The following is a 15955-nucleotide window of genomic DNA, read 5'->3' on the forward strand; positions in this document are numbered from 1 at the left end:
CCGGTAGTGCTGAGGAATCAGAGAGTCTGCAGAGAGACTTGGATAGATTGGGGGAATGGGCAAACAAGTGGCAAATGGATTACAATGTCGGAAAGTGTACGCACATGCACCTTGGTAGAAGAAATAAATGGGCAGACTATTATTTAAATCGGGAGAGAATTCAAATTTCTGAGATGCAACGGGACTTGGGAGTACTCATGCAGGATACCCTTAAGGTTAACCTCCAGGTTGAGTCGGTGGTGCAGAAGGCGAATGCAATGTTGGCATTCATTTACAGAAGAATAGAGTATAGGAGCAGGGATGTGATGTTGAGGCTCTATAAGACACTGGTAAGACCTCACTTGGAATACAGTGTGCAGTTTTGGGCTCCTTATTTAGGAAAGGATGTATTGACATTGGAGAGGATTCAGTGAAGATTCGATAGAATGATTCCGGGAAAGAGAGCTTTAACATATGAGAAACGTTTGACCGCTCTTGGACTGTACCCTTTGGAGTTTAGAAGAATGAGGGAGGACCTCATAGAAACATTTCGAATGTTGAAAGGCATGGACAGAGTGGATGTGGTGAAGTTGTTTCCCATGGTAGTGGAGTCTAGTACGAGAGGACATGACTTGAGGATTGCGGGCCGTGCATTCGGAACAGAGATGCGAATTCTTTTTTTAGCCAGACGGTGGTGAATCTTTGCAATTTGTTGCCACGGGCGGCAGTGGAGGCCAATGAGGCCAGTGGAGATTGATAGGCATCTGAGTAGTCAGGGCATCAAAGGTTATGGTGAGAATATGGGGGAATGGGACAAAAGGATTGATTGGATCAGATAACGAAATGGTGGGGCTGACTCGATGGGCCGAATTGCCTGCTTCTGTTCCTTTGTCTTATGGTCTTATGGTCTATCGGTTCCATTGGAAAAGATTGTTTTGATCCAATGGTAGCATCGGCCCTGTAATAATTACCCGGGATTTCAGTTTCGACAGCGTGCAGTCTCAGTCCGGATTCAGTATTTTGCCTTCATCATCAGTCCTAACTTAGTAAATTTCCAAGTGCTGCAGGATGGTCGAATTAATGTATGTCTCTCAGAACACTGTAACAACTGAGTCTAGATAGAGTTGTAGAGTGTACTAAAGATTATATCTTCCTTGTGGATCATCCGCTGCCTCATCGCCCTTCCCTTGGTTAGCCAGTTCTGAATCTATGCAGCCAGGAATCTCTCGATCCCAGGCCACCTGACGTTCTAAATGCGTGCACCACAGGGAACCAAGTCTATCACCTTAACAATTAATATACCTCAGATAGACTGGTCTGCCTTCATCTTCCTATTTTTTCACTTTTTCATGGAAATTATTCTGGCTCATAAGGGACGACCTGCCCTCACAAAGCCATGCTGACTATCCCCAGCGAGGATACGTTTCTCCAGATACTTATAAATCACGCCTCTAAGAATACACTCCAATAGCTTGCCCACTACTGACCGGATAACCACTGGCCTGTAATTCTCAGTTCTACCCCTATTACAATTCAGGAATAATGAATTACCATTTGCCATCCTCCAATCTTCCTGTATTACTCTTGTGGCCAGTGAAGTCGCTAAAAGTAATTGAATTGATTTTATTTTATTTCTTACATCCTGCACATACATAAAGAGTAAAAATCTTTACGTTATGCCTCTTGTCAAAGAGCGCAGCAGTATCTTAGCCGGTTTTCGCTAATTACCTGGAGTACAAATGGCAGAAAACATTCTAAAAGCGGGGAATTTGTGTTACAAATCTCTGCTCAATCAGGCGTATTTTACGTCACCATCCGTTCCCCATCTCAGAGTGATAAGACTATACGTAACCACAATCAAGTGTTCCCCAAAGTATTTCCGCATCTCTGTTGCGGATGTCCATGAGTGCAAGTTCCTGCTTCGTATATGGCACTCCGCCGATTAAATACATCCCATACTGTCTGCTACTATCCCAGTGTAAGGTTATGGTAAATGTGGGATGTTCTACTCTTTCTGAAATGTTTCTGAAGTCTTTGTGAAATGATGGCCCGCGGAGAGATTTGTCACCTGACCCGTTTCGTTTATTGGTAATGGATGCAGTCTGGACTGTACGTGAATCCGTCTGTCCGTTGATCGTGCCAGGACTCCTCGTTGGAGACAGCTGAGAAATTCTGTGAGATCTAAACACTTACCCTGGGAAACAGCCAATGAATGTGAGAGAAGTTTAAGTACCCTGTAACAACAACAGTTTTAGTATGGCACCTGCCCAAAATCTATCTCCCGATCAGTCCACGCTGTCTATTTTTTTTGTGCTGACGGGGTAGGGGTGAGTGTAGGGCTTGATTTGATGTTTGTATGCAATAATCCCCTAAAGGATTGATTGTTCCCATCCTGAACCTGAGTTCTACTCATTGTCTATCAATTGCCGTTATCTCCACGGTATCCTCCCTTTCTGCAGCTGTGATACTATCATACTATCGCTGCTTTTTAATGACACTTCCTTTACTTTCTTTTATCTGACTCCGTCCATTCTGAAGGACAGAATGGACTCTGTCCATTTTCCCGGTGGTTATATCCGGTTTGCTGCCAGTTCCTCGTGCTAGTGAGGGCAGGAACAGGGCGATATGTGATCTCAATGCATGGCTGAGGAGCTGGTGCGGGAAGCACGGTTTTAGATTCATAAACAACTAGGATCCGTTTTAGGGTAAGCATGAATTATACAAAGGAGATGGGTTGCACCTTAACTGGCGGGGACTATAATTCTGGCATTCAGGTTTGCCACTGCTACACGGGTGTGTTTGAACTAATAAGTGGGGGTGGGGGGGGGGAAGGAGACGAACTGGAAATATAAGGATAGAGTTAAAGGGAAAGAATGAAAAAGAAAAGTTAAGAAGGACAACAGAACTAAAGGGGCAGAAAGCTCAGAAAGGGATCGGAGAGTGTGGCCAAGAGCAATAGTAATCGATGTGAGAAACGAGGAGAGTAATGTCATAAAAGTATCATATCCGAATGCACGAAGTATAAGAGATAAAGTGGATGAGCTTGAGGCTCAGTTGGAAATTGGCAAGTATGAAGTTGTAGGAATAACAGAGACATAGCTGCAAGAGGACCAGGGCTGGGAAATTAATATTCAAGGGTATACATCCTATCGAAAGGACAGACAGGTGGGCAGAGAGTGTGGGGTGGCTCTGCTCGTGAGGAATGAAATTCAGTCGCGAGAGGTTACATAGACGCAGGAGATGTAGAGTCAGTACGGATAGAACTGAGAAATTGTAAGGGCACACAGACCCTAATTGGAGTTATCTACAGGCCCTCAAATATTTGCCTGGACAGAGGGTGCAAGTTGAATCAAGAGCTAAAATTAGCCTGTCGCAAAGGTTGTAATGGGGTTGTAATGGGGGTTCCCAACATGCAGGTAGGCTGGGAAAATCAGGTTGGTACTGGACCCCAAGAAAGGGAATTTCTGGAGTGCCTTCGAGATGGATTCTTAGAGCAGCTTGTACTGCAGCCTACCAGGGTGAAGGCAATTCTGGATCTGGTAGTTGTATAATTTGATAAGGAGACTGGATGTAAAGGAGCCATTAGGAGGTACTGACCTACCTCCTAATTAAGTTTTCATCTGTAATTTGTGAGGGAGAAGTGAAAATCGGAAGTGTCAGTATTACAGTTGAACAAAGCCATGAAGGACGAACTAGCCAAAGTTGACTGGAAGGATACACTAGCAGGGATGACATGGAACAACAATGGCAGATGTTTCTGGGAATAATACAGAAAATGCAGGATCAGTTCATTCCAAAGACAGAAGAAAGATTCTAAGGGAAGTAGGGGGCGACCATGACTATAGAGGGAAGTTAAGAACAATTTAAAAATAAAATAGAAAAATTATAACATGGCAAAGATAAACGGGAAGCCAGAGGATTAGGAAACTTTTAAAGAGCAACAGAAGGTAACTATAAAAAAAAAACAATACGGGGAGAAAAGATGAGGTACGAAGGTAAATTCGCCAAGAATATAAAGGACGATAGTAAAAGCTTCTTTAGGTATATGAAAAGAAAAAAAAAATAATAATTAAGGCCAAAGTTGGGCCCTTGAAGGCAGAAGCTGGTAACTTTACTATGGGGAGCAAGGAATTGGTAGACGAGTTAAACAAGTAGGGTTTGGTTCTGTCTTTACTAGGGAAGAATACAGACAATCTCCCAGCTGTAATAGTGGCTAAACGAAATTCACATTACGCAGAAAATGCTGTTAGTTAGACTGATGGGACTGAAGGCTGATAAATCCCCAGGGCCTGATGGCCTGCATCCCATGGTACTTAAGGAGGTGAATCTAGAAATCGTGGACGCATTGGTAATTATTTTCCAATGTTCTATTGATTCAGGATCAGTTCCTGAGGATTGAAGGGTAGCTAATGTAATCCCACTTTATAAGTAAGGAGGGAGAGAGAAAACGGGGAATTCTAGACCAGTTAGCGTGGCATCAGTGGTAGGGAAGATGCTGGAGTCAATTTTAAAAGATGAAATAGCGGCACATTTGCATAGCAGTAACAGGATCGGTCAGAGTCAGCATGGAGTTACGAAAGGGAAGTCGTGTTTGACTAGTGTTCTGGAACTTTTTAAGGGTTGAACTATGAAAATGAACAAGGGAGAACGAGTGGATGTAGTGTGCTTGGACTTTCAGAAAGTCTTTCATAACGTCCCACATAGGAGATTAGTGGGCAGAATTGGAGCATTTCATATTGGGAGTAGGGTACAAACATGGATAGAAAATTAGTTGGCAGACAAGAAACAAAGATTAGGGATTAACGGGTCCTTTTCAGAATGGCAGGCACTGACAAGTGGGGTACTCCAATGCTCTGTGCTGGGACCGCAGCTATTTACAATATATTTTAATGATTTAGATGAAGGGATTAAAAGTAACATTAACAAATTTGGTGATGACACAAAGCTGAGTGGCAGTGTGAAATATGAGGAGGATGTTAAGAGAACGCAGGTTGACTTGGATAGGTTGGGTAAGTGGACATATGCATGGCAGATGCAGTTTAATGTGGATAAATGTGAGGTTATCCACTTTGGTTGCAAGAACAGGATGGCAGATTACTATCTGAATGGTGACAAGTTAGGAAAAGGGGAAGTACAACGAAATCTAAATGTCCTTGTTCATCAGTCACTGAAGGTAAGCATGAAGGTACGTCAAGCAGTAAAGAAATCTAATGGCATGTTGGCCTTCAGAACAAGGGGAATTGAGTATAAGAGCAAATACGTCCTTCGGCAGCTGTACAGGGCCCTGGTGAGACCACACCTGGAGTATCGTGTTCAGTTTTGGTATCCAAATTTAAGGAAGGACATTCTTGCTATTAAGGGAGTGCAATATAGGTTCACGAGGTTAATTCCCGGGATGGCGGGACTGTCGTATGTTGAAAGGTTGGAGCGACTGGGCTTGTGTATACTGGAATTTAGAAAGATGAAAGGGGAGCTGATTGAAATATATGAAATTATTAAGGGATTGGACACGCTAGGGGCAGGAAACGTACCTGATGCTGGGGAAGTCCAGAACCAGAGACCGCAGTTTAATAATAAGAGGTAGGCCACTTAGAACAGAGCTCAGGAAAAACTTTTTCACACAGGAAGTCGTGAATCTATAGAATGCTCTGCCTCAGAAGACAGTGGAGGCCAATTCTCTGGATGCTTTCAAGAAAGAGTTAGATAGAGCTCTTAAAGATATAGGAGTCAAGGGATATGGGGAGCAGGCAGGAACGAGAGAAGGCTAGAACGGATGATATTGAACATTGAACAGCGGTGCTGACACGAAGGGCCGAACGGCCTACTCCTGCACCTACACTCTATTGTCTATTGAAACATCTGGACCCTTGAAACTACAGAGCCCCTTCCTGCTCATGGGTTGTCTAGTCCATTTGAGACTTCTGAGTGCAATTAAATGAATATAACAATCACGCCAGATCATTGACTGTTTACACTTAACTGTATGAAGTCTGCAATCTTCCCTGGATTCTGCAGTTTCAGGGTGATCCGGCACATTATTGTTAGAATTTATAACAGATTTGCCAAACCTACAAATTTTCAAAACTGTTTTATTCGAAAACTCCACTGAATTTCAATTGGAACTGGGAGTTATCTACACAGACGGACATTCAAAGTAAACAAATTCTTCAATCCATTCTTCAGCTCTCTCCTGAATTTCCTCTGTGTCAGTGTATAGATACAAGTATTGGTGCACATACTCAGAGTTTGCAACATGTACCCGAATTGTTGTAGTATATATACCGGGGAACTCAAATATCTGTCCTGATATATAACGTTTTGCACTTGCCGCTTCAGGGAATGAGCTACATATGGCATCCACAATATTATGAAATTAGCTGATAGAGCAAACAAGAAAATTATCGATTTTTTGCGGTTTTTCACTTCGGTATCCTTCTGATTTTCACTGCTGTTCCGTAGCCCTCTGCGGACTCTATTGGCCGCAATTATATCTCTTACTGTTAACCCATTGAACACTAGAATTAAGCCGATTGGCAGGAATGGTGTTAAAATGCTATCCAGTAATTCGATTGCTTTCCATACGGGTGAAGTAGCGTATTCATGTCTGAGGGGGCAACGCCACGGTATGTTGTCAATAATGACGTAAGGTTCAACCGCAAAGTAAAATGGGACACATCTCCCGCAGCTCACTATAACCACGGTCACCATAACCACTGTTGCTGTTCTCTCAGTGCAGTATCGTTCCCGCAGCTTTCGACAACATATTGCGATGAAGCGATCGAATGTAAAACTGACCGTAAACCAAACAGAACAGTCCCTCGTCACAATCCTAAATACAAGTGTCAGAGCGCATACAGGAGTAATGAGCAGGGATCTAGAATAAATGTAGATATTGTTGGTCTGTTCCAATAAACCAAAAACGATAACCACCATCAGATCCGCTGTTGCCATTCCAACCATGTAACGGATGATGCATTTGGAGAGTCCGCATTTTCCCGGAGATAGGATCACAATCGCCGTTAAATTAACTACAAGCAATTTGGAGGAAAAAAAGCCATTGAATTATCGTTAGCTGCAACTCTCGGAATGCCAACCATTCTTCCAATGCTAGGCAGGGTATAGTTTTTGGAATGAAGAACAGAAATGCAGTGTGTGCAGACTACGTCGGTACAGTCCGGCTGGAGGACAATAATGGTCTGGAGTGGCGGTGGTTTGGCGACCATCCGACAGTTTAAAGCGAGGAATTCAAATTCCAAGACTCGCGTACCGCTGAGCAGCAGATCGCTCCAGGAAACAACGCCATTTCCATTATTGGAGGTGAAATATCTGTAGGGGCTATTTGTAGTGAAATTATTGAGGTTCAAAGCATAAGTTATATTTTAGAGATTATGGAGGAACTGACTTGAGTGTTGATATTCGACTGGCCAGTAATTTGAAAAAGCGCGGATCTGGAAAGTCGACCACCGTCGCTTCAGAAGGCAGAACAAGGATAAATTATGAACCTGTGACAATATCGGCACCAGCGTAATTGACAAAAGAAAATGAAGCATCGAATTGAAATTATTTGGAAACCGAATTAAAAAAAAAAAATAAATCAGATGTCTGTACCCTCAATTCTGAAAACTCTTTTCATACGAGGGTAGCATTTGTACTAAGTAAAAATCAGAAAAAGTGCAGCAGAACAACAGCAAGCAAGACGACGGCACCGTACATATAGTGACCAGCGCCAGTATCTTACCAGGGACACCAATCGCTACAATCACTGGGTAGAAAATGCTCGCGATATAGAAAATCGCTGGATATCCCATATTCCGTCAGAGGCAGCGTTCAGTTGTATGGAACGTTCTAAATGTTCGTATGGACCGGATATCGGTTTTATAGAGTTATAGGCAATTCGGAGCAATGCCACTGAGGCAATTAGTGTGGTTATGACATCAGTTACATAAGGGACAACCAGCTGTAAAACACTGACATTAACGTGTTTTTCTCACTCTGAAACCGTGTCATAAATTCGTCTCCCCAAGGATGTTACAGGTTATTAACTTTTAAACAAAAAGCTAATATGAATGTTACCAATGTAATTTCCAAGGCACCGGGCTTCTGCTGCTGAAAGGACATCTTCTGATCAGTGTTGTTTCTAACACAGGCAATCATCCTGAGCAATCGACATGGACAATCAAGTTCAAATAGATTTATTTTGTCACATTTGACGGAGCACATTCGGTTCCGACGTTAAGGGCAGGAGTTTAGCTCAGGAGGTGAGATGGAGTACAAGTCTTTATTGAAAGGGAAGACAGTTTCATTCTTTTCATTCGTTCGTTCCAGTCATTTCGTGTGGTTTGAGTGCTGAAAGTCACAGTAACAGCTGATAACATGTATCTCAATAAAACACGCTCTATGTATGTTCCTCTAAGCATGTGAAATAGATCGACAGCAATATTCCAAGGATCTTTGATAATAAAGAGGTACAGGCCCAAACGGGATGAGCTGCGATTTGTGGATGCGATTGCTGAACGTTCTTTTCCAGCACACACATGGGCTGTTCGGTATGAAGCACAGAACACTTGACTACTCCAAAATATTTAACAGATTTTAAAAAAACAATGATCAAAAACAGAGCTCCTAGTATTATTTAAGGGATAATATATTTTGCTGAATAACGCTTGTTCTTTTCGCTGGATAAGATCATGGGTACCGAGTATGTTCTCGAGCTTTCATTTGATTTCATACCCTTCGTCAGAACAGAGTCACCTGCATTTGCACAGGACGTGTTCAGCTGCACGAACTATCTTCTAAAAATCAGGATGTCTTTTGATCTCTCTGTTCTCAATGCCGATCTGATGTCCGATCCCCATTAAGAATAACGATTCTATTGCATTCTCCAGGTTTTCTCCACTTCTGTCAGTATTAATCTCGGAAGACAATGTGATGACCTGGCTAAGAGACCATAAGACTCAGGGGCAGAATTAGGCCATTTGCCCCATAGACTCTGCTCTGCCATTACAGCATGGTGTATCCAATTTTCCTCTCAAACTCAATCTGCTGCATTCTTTCCGTATCCCGTTATGACCTGAATAATCAGGAATCGATCAAACTGTGCCTTAAATATATTATTTGCCTATTGCCAATAATTCCCATTTAGCGTTCTTTGGCTAAAGGAATTCCTTCAAGTCTCCATTCTAAAAGGGCACTCCAATATCCTAACGCTCTGTCTTCTGGTCGTAGACTAGCCCGCCATAGGCAATACCGTCTCTACATTCACTCCATCAAGGACTTTCATTATTCGATAGGGTTCAATGAGATCATCTATCATTCTTCTGAATTCTAATGAATACAGACCCAGAGCGCTCAAAAGCTCCTCAAATAATGAGTCATTCAATCCTGGAAAAAATCGTGAAATTCCTTTGAAGCGCCTCTAGTCTCATCACATCCTGCACAAGGATTCCCAATTTTCATTGCACCTGCGATTTTTGTATTTTCTCTCTATTTAGAAAACAGTCGTCTCTTTCATTTTTTCGAACAAAGGGCATGACCATACACTTCCCGACACTGTATTCCATCTGCCAGTTCTTTCGCCATTCTTATAATCTCTCTGCGTCCTTCCCTTCTGTCGTCTCACTACTTGCTCAAAGCTTCTGCACCTCCACGGGTCTTCGAATCGTCTGTCAACCTTGCAAATGGAAACAATTTCATTATCCAAATCATTAACATACAACGTAAAAATAATTGGTCTTAACTCAGTCCCATTATTAACAGGTAGAAAAACACAAAATCTCCCTTTTATTCCCATTCTTTAGCTCCTATCAAACAACCACTGTTTTATCTATGCTAGAATCGTCCCTATAATAACATGGGCTCGAGGCTTGTAAGCAGCCGCATGTGTGGCAATTTTTTAAAGACCTTATGAAATTCTAAGAACTCAACATCAACTTATTCCTATTTGTCTGTCCTGCTTGTCACCATTTCATTGAATTCCCGCAGATTTGTCAGACAACAATTTCCCTTGAGTAAACCCTGCTGACTACGTCGTGAGTATCATATGCCTCCAAGTACCCTGAAACATCATTCTTAATAATCGAATCCTATATCTTCCTAACCTCTGAGGTCAGACTAACAGGCCTATCGTTTCCTTGCATCAGCTTCTCTCCTTTCTTGATAGGTAGACTGATATCTTCGAAAACAATTGGTGATTCTTGAAAGATCATGCACCAAAATATCAGCAGACACCTCATCCAGAACGCTGTGGTGCGCACCATCCGTCCCACGTGACTTGTCTACCTTCAGGACTTTTTGCTGCCCAAGAGCCCTCTCTCTCGTGATCGCAGCTTCACAAACTTCATGACCCCTTTCTCCTGGAAATTCCACCATACTGCTAGAGTCTTCCACGGTGTAAACTGATACAAAATATGTACTCACCGTCCGCCACTTCCTTGTGCCCCATTAATACCTCTCCTGCATCGTTTTCTAGCGCTCCGACATCCACTCTCGCGTCTCTTTTACAATTTATGTATCTGAGGAAACTTCTGGTATCCTCTTTAACATTATGGTCTATCTTATTTTCAGATTCCATCTTTACCGTCTTAATGACTTTTGTAGTTGCCTTCTGTAGTATTTTAAAAGCTTCCTAATCCTTTAACTTCCCACTCAGTTTCTCTATTATTTTTCTCTCTTTGGTTTCCATGTTGGCTTTCACTTCTCCTATTAGCTACGCTTGTGTCGTCTTTCCTTTAGAATATTTATGCAGAATATTAATAAGCAAATGCTTTGAGACGCTGTACAAGGATTACATCTGCAGCTGGCAAACTGGACCCCCTAACCCCCTGGACCCCCTAAAACTCGCCGACAGACACAACCGATCGACAGACAACGCCATAGCCACTGCTCTACAAGCCGCGCTTGCACATCTAGAGAAGAAAGATACTTATATGAAAATGCTGTTCTTGGATAGTTCTTCAGCATTCAAAGCTATACAGTAATTCCATACAGGCTCGATTAGGAGCTCAGAGACCTCGGATTCTGGACTTCTTCTCAGATCGTCAGCAGGTTGTAAGATTGGGCTCCCTCACCTCCAACTCTCAGATTCTCAATACAGGCACCTCACCGGGCTGCGTACCGAGTCTCCTCCTTTACGTGCCTGAGTCGCCACGGACTGCTCTAATCTGCTAATTAAATTTGCCGACGACACGACATTGATTGTTCTTATCTCAAACGTTAAGGAGGTGGCCTACGGGGAAGAAGTCATCTCTCTGACACAGTGTTGTCAAGAAAACAACCTCTCCCTCAATGTCGCAAAAGCAGAAGAGCTGATTGTTGATTACAGGAGGAATGGAGACGGGATAACACCTATTGACATCAATGGATCTGTGATAGACGGTAAACAGATTTATGTTCCTCGAGTTCCACATCACCGAGAACCTCAAGTGGCCTGTACACACCAGCTGTCGGGTCAAAAGGCAAAGCAGCGTCTCTTTAACCTCAGCCGGTTGTGGAAGTTTAGGGTGGGCCCTCAAATCCTAATAACTTACTACAGGGACACAACTGAGTGCATCCTGACTGGCTGCATCATCTCCTGGTATGGATCCGTACCTCCCTTAGTCACCGGGTCCGGCAGAGAGTGGTGCAAACAGTCCAGGGCATCTGTATTGTGAATTCCCCATGACTCAGGACATTTACAAGGGCAGGTGTGTAAGAGGGGCCAGTAGGATCACTGCGGACTCGAGTCACCACAACCACAACCTTTCTAATGATTTGACTTAATTTCTACCAACAGAGCAACGCCGTCCAATCCGCCTTCTTGCATGTCCTTTCGAAACAATGTTCATCCTTTGGTTTACTTTTACTGGCATCGGACTGATGCTCCTTAATTACAAATACTGCCCATGCGGATAAACTCGACGAAATGGCCTACATTACCACTAACAGTTCTTATGCTGATTTTTTTTTAAAAAAATATTCAATCTGCATTTTAAACACTGATTGAGGACAAACGTACCAGTGAATTCCGGATTCTGCTGCATATAAAGTTATACCAATTTTAATTTGGATCACTAGTAGCTGCAAAACACTGGTTAATAACAATATTTTACTATATGTTTTAATAGATATACAGCAACTCTGGATTGTACAAATAATATAGAACATAGAACATATAAATCCTACAGCACAACGCAAGCATTTCGGCACAAAAAGTTGAGCCGAACATGTCCCTACCTTAGAAATTACTAGGCGTAACCATAGCCCTCTATGTTTCTAAGTTCCATGTATCCAAATGTCTCTTAAAAGACACTGTTGTATCCGCCTCCATTACCGTTGCGGCAGCCAATTCCTCGCATTCACCAGTCCCTGAGTAAACTAAGATACCCCTACATCACCTCTGTACCTACTCCCCAGCAACGTAAACCTGTGTCGTTTCGTGACAACCATTTCAGCCCGCGAAATAGCCTCTGACTATCCACACGATCAATGCCTTTCATCATCTTATACACCTCTATCAGGTCACCTCACATCCTCCATTGCTCCAAGGAGAAACGGCCCGTTCAATCAACCTATTCTCATAAGGCATGTTCCCCAAGACAGGAAGAATCCTTGTAAACCTCTCCTGCACCCTTTCTATGGCTTCCACATACTTCCTGTAGTGAGGCGACCAGAACTGAGCACAGTTCTCTAAGTGGGGTCTTACCAGGGTCCTTTATAGCTGCAATATTATCTGTCTGTTCATAAATTCAATTTCAAGATTAATGACGGTCAATACACCATGCAGCGTCTTAATCACAGAGTCAACCTGAGTAGCTACTTTGAGCGTCCTATGGACTCGGACCTCAGAATAACTCTGATCCTCCACACTGCTAAGATCTTACCATTAATACTATATTCTGCCATCGGATTTGACTTAGCAAAATGAACCACTTCACACTTATCTGGGTTGAACTTCATCTGCCACTTCTCAGCCCAGATTTGCATTCTATCAATGTCCCGATGTAACCTCCGACAGCCTTCCACACTATCCACAACACCCCCAGTCTTTATGTCATCAGCAAACTTAATAACCCATCCTTCCACTTCCTCATTCAAGGGGAGGAAGCAAAAGATTAGACGTGACTAAATCTGGCCTTCTGGCTCAGAACGGTAGGTAACTGAAAAGGATGGCAGCAATGATAGTGGACTCTATTGTCAGGGGGATTGATAAGCGATTCTATTAACGCCAAAAGGAAACACGGATGGGAGCTTGCCTCGCAGGTGCCAGGATCCAGGGTATTTCTGGACGCGTCCTGAAAATGGAGTGTGAGCAGACAGAAGTCCTGGTTCATATTTGTACCACCGATTTAGTAAGGAAAAGGAAGGTGGTCCTGAAAGAAGAAGAATATAGGGAGATCGGAAGGACGCTGTGAAGCAGGACCTCAAGGGCAGAAATCTCGGGATTACAGCCTGTAACCGCTACACCTAGGATTGGAATAGAATTAAGTGGCAGATTATTGCGTGGCTGTAGAATTGGAGCGAGGGCAAGGATTCGAATTTCTGGATAATTGGGAAGACTTCTAGGGCAGGTGGGACTTCTTCCATAGGGAGGTGTTGCTCTTGAGTCCAAGAGGGCAAATATTCTTGTGGGCAGATTTACTAGAGCTGCTGGCAGTCGTTCAAAGTAATACGGCAAGGGGGCGGTGGTGTGAGCCATGCTGATTGGGCTCTGGATGACCCGGAAGGTCTAAAAGTAGATGATGGGTGTTACATGAATGTAAGAAAGGACACATCGATCAATGAATACAAATACAGACAGAGTAAATATTTAAATTCTACCGCAGACACAGAATTCAAATGGGCGAAGGATGCAGAACTCAGGGTGTCGTGTTTAATTGCGCGTAACATTCTTACAAAAAGTGGACGAACTCTGAGCGCTGTTATTGATACTTTTCTTTTTGCTATGACATTGTTGACATCAATGAGTCGAAGCTGAAGGAAGGTTATAGTTGAGAGCTTAACATCAAAGGATATACTCTGTACCGGAAGGACAGGCAGGAAAGCAAAGACAGTGTTGTGAATCTGTTGGTAAGCGCAGAGATTACATCTCCAGAGGTGACATAGAGTCAGAAAATGGCGAATCTTAGTGGTAGGACTTAAGACATTACAAGGGTAAAAAAAAGAGAAACATATAAGGCCTCCAAATAGTAACCAAAGTGTGGTGTTGAGATTGCAAAGGGAGCTCGAAAAGACATGTAATAGGATAATTACACAATTGTATTGGGGGATCTCAATATGCAAGGCGACTGGGAATATCAAGTTGGTGTCAGATCGCCAGGGAGTGAATTTGTTAAATACCTACCGGATGGCTTTTTAGAGCAGCTTGTGCTTGAGCCGACTAAGTGAAACGGTATCTTAAATTAGGTGTTGTGTAATAATCCAGACGGTTATTAGGAAACTTAACGTAAATAAACCGTTAGGTGGCAGTGATCGTAATATGATTGAAATCAGACTACAGTTTCAGAGCCAGAAGCGTAAGTCACACGTGTCTGTATCCCAATGGAAAAAACAAATATTAAGCATGAAAGAGGAGCTTTCCCAGGTGGAGAAGAGGGGTATACTGGCTGAAATTTCAGTGAGTAGTTTACATGGCGCAAGTAAGATATGTCGAACAGAAGAAGTTCTCAAATGCCAGTAGAGGGCAACCCTGTCTGAGAAAGTTAAGGACTGCAGAGAAATCGTATATACGGTAGCAAAATGTGTAAGAAATTGGATGATGTAGAAACTTTAAAAATCCTACAAAAGGCAAATAAAAAACTATAATAAGGGAAAAGATGATATATAAGGGTAGACTAGCCAATAATCTAAAGCAGAACACTAAACCTTCTTTTCCAGTTATATAAAGAGAAAAAGACACGTGAGAGTTGATATTGTATAACTGGAAAAATGATCCTGGACAGGTCATAATAGACGACTGAGAAATGACGAATGAATTTAATCGATACTTTGCATCTGTCTTCACAGAGGAATACACTTGCAGTGTGCCAAAGTTCCGTGAACATCTGGGAGCAAAAGTGAGTGTCATTGCAATTACAAATGAAAATATGAGAGACAAACTCAACGGAATGAAGGTGGACATGACACTTGGGCCTGATAGGCTACATTCCAGAGTCCGGAGATAGGTTGCTGATAGGTTGAGTCCTGAGACCGATGCATTGTCAGGATGGTTCAAAAATCACATCAGTCTTGTATGGTTGCGGACGGCTGGAAGATTGCGAATGTCACTCGACACTTTAAGACGTGAGGAAGGCAAGAGAAAGGAAATTACTGACTTTATTGCCTTAGCACAATAGTGGTGAAGCTGCTGATGTCTATCATTAAGATAAGGTTTCGAGGTACTTGGAGACTAATAATAACATAAGTCAAAGACAGCGTGGTTTCTCTCAAGACAATTCAAGACAATGCTAACAAATCTGTTAGCATTCATCGAGGAAGTAACTAGCAGGGTGGACAAAGGAGAGACAGTAGATGCCATCTCAAAAGGCGGTTGATAAACTGCCACGTGTGAGGCGGATTAAGAAGATAAATTGTGATGATGTTACAGGGGAGTTGCCGGTATGGGTAGCAGAAAGGTTGACAGACAGGAGAAGCGTGTGAGAATACAAGTTGGCTGCTGGCAACTAGTGGTGTTCTTCACGGGTCAGTATTGGAACTACTGCTTTTCCCATTTGTTGTCAAAGATGATGGAATTGATGGTTTTGATCAAAGTTTGCGCATTATATGAAGATAGATGGAAGGGTAATTCATGCCGGGGAAGCAATGCGATTGTAGAAGGAATTCGACAAATTCGAAGAATGGGCAAAAATTGGCTGACGAGATGCAGAGTTAGGAAATATATGAGAATATATAGTAAAAGGAATCATAGTGCGGATTGTTATCGAAATGGGCAAAAATGTTCAAACATCATAAGTGCAACGGGGTTTATGAATCCTCGTGCAAGACTCTCACACGATTTACTTAC

Source organism: Hypanus sabinus, unplaced genomic scaffold (genome assembly GCF_030144855.1).
Source record: "Hypanus sabinus isolate sHypSab1 unplaced genomic scaffold, sHypSab1.hap1 scaffold_160, whole genome shotgun sequence".
Lineage (NCBI taxonomy): Eukaryota > Metazoa > Chordata > Chondrichthyes > Myliobatiformes > Dasyatidae > Hypanus > Hypanus sabinus.